General features: G+C 53.8%; 1 non-coding gene across 1 annotated transcript; it reads left to right on the top strand.

Moving 5' to 3' along the window:
• Positions 1 to 2440: 2440 nt before the first annotated feature.
• On the top strand, positions 2441 to 2532 carry LOC112397657 (small nucleolar RNA SNORD116). Its single transcript, XR_003002843.1, has one exon. It is a non-coding gene; the product is annotated as a small nucleolar RNA SNORD116 (small nucleolar RNA).
• The last annotated feature ends 2780 nt before the right edge of the window (positions 2533 to 5312 follow it).

Raw genomic sequence — 5312 nt, 5'->3', positions numbered from 1 at the left:
AGCACGTGGCTCCCAAAAGAAAATTACAGAGAGGTTCACGCTGCATTTGCGACCTTGGGCATCTGCAACCACGTTGTTCACATTGAGGGTGGTGGCCTCCTCATGAGGAAAGAGCCATTTGGAAAGGAACAAGGGATGCCCATCCACGTGGGAATGCTGGGGATGGCTTGATGACTCTGGACCCCTGAGTCTAGCCAGGTCTCCTGTCCCCTTCTGTGGTTCAGCATGCGCATGGGTGTGGAAGTGTGAGCCATTGGTGGATCTCTGGCCTGCCATTGAGTTCTATAGGCCTCCCCTGCCCTCTGGTCATTGCCTCATGCCCTCAAGGAAACACAGGTCTCTGCGATCAGGGTCAGAGCAGGAGTCCTGTCCTAGGCCTGGTTTCTGTGTCATGTTCTGCTTTGGAGACAGGATGCAGTTTAGGTTTCTTCTGATGATGGGGAGAAATCAAATGGGCCACTGTTCCCCAGAGTCTGGCCAAGCCCTTGGCTCCTCCTCGGGTTGTGTCCCGCTTGTGTGTTGTGTGTAGAGGGGCTGGAAAATGCCTTAGGCAATTCCCTGGGAAATCAAGCTTCTTTGGTGAGGGGTGGTCTGGCACCTTGCTGTGAGGCATTTGGGTCCTGGTGGAGAGAGAAAGGCAAGGCGAGTGGGAAATACACGGGAGAGTGTTGGCTAAACCCACAGGTTTATTCATGGGTGGATAGATTGATGGTGGCCTTTGGGTTCCCAGAACTCCTTGGGATGCCTTCAGGCATATTTGCAGACACGTGTAGGAAAGGATTACGGGTACATGTTCATGGACAATCCCCCCTTTTCCTCTCCTTTGTTGACTTGCTCCATGGCAGGTCACTGTTCCAGCGAATGGTTGCCTTCGCGGCACAGTATTGTGTCTTCTCATGGGGGCCGATTTGGAGGCCGTGGGGTGTTTTGTCCGTGTCTTTCCACGTTCCCCCATGTGTTGAAGATATGAAGGTGTTCCTCAGGAGAGCCCAGCATCATTTCTATGCCCGGCCCACATAGCATTCTCTGAGGTTTGGAGCTCTTCCTGGAGGTCATTTGGTGCAACCATGTACAAAACAAGGGAGTCGGCGGCCAAGGAAAGGCTACAGGTTTAAGGGCAGGAGAGGATGTGTGGTGCAGGTGTTAGTTTGTCCTGCCACTTGCTGGTGCGGCAACCCTATGGTCTCCAGCGTGCCTGGCCTCAGGCCAGAGAAGTCATGTCGGTTCAAGGGTCCTGGCTCATGGCTGGGTTCTCTCGTTGTGCAACTGTGGGTGACACATTGGTTCTGGAGGTCCAGGGTCTCACGCTTATTCCAAGGTCACTGATGGCCCTAGAGTCCGAAAGTGCATGGTGATGCAGTCAGTTACCCAGTTGCTGCAAGTGTTTGACACTCAACTTTGAGCATTGGAATTGCTCCGGTGCCATTAGCTTTGCGTGTGGTACAAGGGAAGGGCCTCTGGCTTGGCTGGAGGCCAGGAAGCATGCCTGCTGGTGAGTCCCTCTTGTCAGTCCAAGGGTTCCTCAGGTGCCCTTTGTCACGGATCCCTTCGAGCCACTTTTAATGGAGGTCATCGAATTCAGCCAAGGGCCCTTCCCTTGTGGAAGATTGCAGCGACCACGTTTCCCCTTGAAGGAGAGTGCAATGTGAGGAAGTGTATGTGCCAAGAGCAAGTGTGTTCCCCGGGTTGGCAGTGACTGTAAGGTGGTGGGGCCCCAGTTCCCCTGAGGGTGTCTCAGCAGTTCAGGATGACATCCTTATGCTGTGTCTGTGGGGAGGTCGCTCAGGAGGGGAATTGCAGGGCCTGTACCAGGAGGTTGATGGACAGTGGTGCTCTTTTTGCTGATGGCCACGTGCTCTGAAGCCATCTGCCCCATGACGCATTCACGTTTGGCTGCGGGCACACAGACAAGCTGGGCAGCAAATGAAATGTTGAGGCAAGATAGAGCACACATCACTGGGTGGTACGCTCTGTCCCTCTGTGCACCCATGCACCATCCTCAACCGTGCATGTGTTCTCTCACCCCGAGCCAGGTGGAGTGCCAGTTAATGAATGGTGGCAGCAGCGTGGGGCCTCCTGGATAGTCCATGATACCCAGTGAAGTGAGGACAGTGTGGCAAGGCGAGGCGAGGCAAGGTGAAGGAGTCTCGGAGGGGTGTTGGCGTGAAGTCCTTGAGCTTCCTGGTGGAAACCTTGTGGCAGTAAGTGGAACTTCTTTGCTGAAACCTAGATGTTTCGCTATGGGGACTTGTGCACTGGGACTACACTCTCACCTTCTGGGCTTTTCCCATGGCACCGAGCTCCAATGTCCTGCAATGTGGCTGCACTTCCTGCCCCGTGGCTCGGCTCTGTCTACTCCTGACTGTGGACATGATTGAGCTCGCTGGCCGCCAGTGGTGGAGGCTGCAACTTTGCATGTCCAGGCTTTGAGCAGGTGCTTCGATCGATGATGACTCCCATAAATTCATTCCTTGGAAATCTGAACAAAATGAGTGGGCAATCCCTACAGTCTCCTCATTGAAACTGAAGTCCAGCACATGGCTCCCAAAGGAAAAATAAGGAGAGGTTCATGTTACATTTGCTACCGTGGGCAGCTGCAGCTGTTCAGTTTGAGGGTGGCAGGCTTCTTGTGGGGAAAGAGCCATTGGGAAGGAGCCTGGGATTCCCTTCCACATGGGAAGGCTAGGGACAGCATGCCATCTCTGAGCACCTGAGTCTAGCCAGGACTGCTGTTCCCTGCCACAGTTCAGCCTTCTGGTGGGAGAGGAAGCATGAGCCATTGGCGGTACTATGGCCTGCCACTGAGTTCTACAGGCCTCTCCCGCCCCCTGGTCATTGCCTTGTGCCCTCAAGGAAGCAGAAGTCTCTGTGCTCAGGGTCAGAGCAGGAGTCCTGGCCTACGCCAGGCTCCTTGGGAGATGGGATGCAGTTTCCGTTTCTCCTGCTGATCAGGGATAGTAAACGGGCCCCTGTTGGGCTTCGCTGGTGGTGCAGGGGTTAAGAATCTGCTGGCCAATGCAGGGTATACCGGTTCGATCCCTTGTCCGGGAAGATCCCACATGCTTCAGAGCAACTAAGTCATGCATCACAACTACTGAGCCTACGCTCTAGAGCCTGTGAGCCACAACTACTGAGACCACATGCTACAACTACTGAAGCCGTGCACCTAGAGCCTATGCTCCACAACAAGAGAAGCCGCTGCAATGACAAGTCTGCTTACCACAGTGAAGAGTAGCCCCCACTTGCCACAACTATAGAAAGCCCTCACACAGAACAAAGACCCAATGCAGCCAAAATAAATAAATAAATAATTTTTTAAAAAAATGGGCCACTGTCCCGGACTTGGGCCAAGCTGATGGCTCCTCCTCAAGTTGTGTCCCTCTTGTGTGTTACGTGTGGAGGCGCTGGAAAATGCCTTAGGTAATTACCAGGAAAATCAAGCTTCTCTGGTGAGGGGTGGCTCTGGAACCTTGCGGTGAGATATTTCAATGCTGGCAGAGAGAGAAAGGCAAGGTGAGTGGGAAATACACGTGCAAAGGCTGGCTAAGTCTACAAGTTTTACTGGAGGTAGATAGATTGACGGTGGCCATAGGGTTCCTGGAACTCCTTTGGGATGCCTTCCAGCACATTTGGAGGCATGTGTAGAAAAGGATTAAGGGTGCATGTTCGTGGACCACCCCACCCTTTTCCTCTCCTTTGTTGATTTGCTTCATGGCTGGTCCCTGTGCCAGCGAGTGGTTGCCTTCCCAGCACAGTATGGTTTCTTCTCATGGGTGCTGATTTGGACGCCGTGGGGTGTTTTGTCCCTGTCTGGCCACGTTCCACCTGTGTTGAAGATATGAAGGTGTTCCTCAGGACAGCCCAGGATCGTTTCTATACCCGGCCCACATAGCGTTCCCTGAGGATTGGAGCTCTTCCCAGAGGTCATTGAGCACAACCATGTGGAAACAAGGGAGTCGGCTGCCAAGGAAAGGCTACAGGTTTAAGGGCAGGAGAGGATGAGGAGTGCAGGGATCATTTTATCCTGCCACCCACTGGTGCAGTGAACCTGTGGTCTCCGGCATGCCTGGCCTCAGGTCAGAGAAGTCATGGCTGTTCAAGGTTCCAGGATGTTGGCTGAGTTCTCTTGTTGTGCGACTCTGGGTGACACGTTGGTTCTGGAGGACCTGGTCTTATGGTATCTCTGAGGACATGGCACTGTCAGGCCCAAATTGTGAAAGTACAAGGCGCCATGGCAAGTTACCCAGGTGCTGCAAAGGTCTTTTGCTGCACCTTTGGACATCAAATTGGCTCTGATGTCATTTGCTCTCTGTGTGGTCCAAGTGAAGGTCCTCTGGCTTGGCTGGAGACTAGGAAGCATGCCTGCTGCTGTTCACCCTTGTTCAGTCCAGCGGTGCCTCAGTGCCCTTTGTCTTGAGGCCTGAGTAACCCCTTTTGATGGAGGTCATCACTTTCGGTCTTGGCCATTCCCTTGTGGAAGATCACAGGGACCCTGTTCCCACTTGATGGCGAGTCAGTTGTGCAGAAGTGTATGTTCCTAGAGCAGGTGTGTTTCCCTGGAGGGCAGTGGCTCTTAGGCTGAGGGAGCCCAGTTCCCCTGAGGGTGTCTCTGGTGTTCAGGACGATATCCGTTTCCTGTGTCGGAGAGAGGAGAGCTCAGGAGAGGAATTGCAGGGCCCGAGAGCAGGGGGTTGTTGGACAGTGGCGCTCTTTGTCCTGATGGCTGCATGCTCTGCAGGCGTCCACATCCTGATGCATTCACATTTGGCTGCTGATACACAGACAAGATCGGCAGCAAATGAAATGTTTAGGCGAGATAGAATGCACATCCCTGGGTGGTATCGCCCTTTCCCTCGGTGTGCCTGTGCACCATCCTCAAGCATACGTGTGTTCTCTCACCCCGAGCTGGGTGGAATGCCAGGGAATGAATGCCAGCAGCAGCCTGGAGCCCTCCATATAATCCGTGATACCCGGCGAAGTGAAGACGATGCAGAAAGGCAAGGTGTGGTGTAGGAGTCTTGGAAGGGTGTTGGCGTGCAGTCCGTAAGGATCCTGGTTTAACCCTTGTGGCGATAAGCAGCACTTCTTTGCTGAAACCTAGATGTTTGGCCACGGGAACTTGTGCACTGGGGCTACACCCTCACCTCTGGTCTTTTCCTGGGGAGCACCAGCTTTGACGCCCTGAGACTTGGTTGCACTACCTGCCCCATGGCTTTGCTCTGGCCACTCCCAAATGCTGACATGATTGAGCTCGCTGGCCGTCCCATGGTGGAGGCTACAACTTTCCATGTCCAGCGTTTGAGCATGTGCCT

The sequence above is a fragment of the Neophocaena asiaeorientalis genome, unplaced genomic scaffold (genome assembly GCF_003031525.2).
Source record: "Neophocaena asiaeorientalis asiaeorientalis breed wild unplaced genomic scaffold, Neophocaena_asiaeorientalis_V1.1 scaffold765, whole genome shotgun sequence".
NCBI lineage: Eukaryota > Metazoa > Chordata > Mammalia > Artiodactyla > Phocoenidae > Neophocaena > Neophocaena asiaeorientalis.
This window is presented reverse-complemented; position numbering and strand designations above follow the sequence as displayed.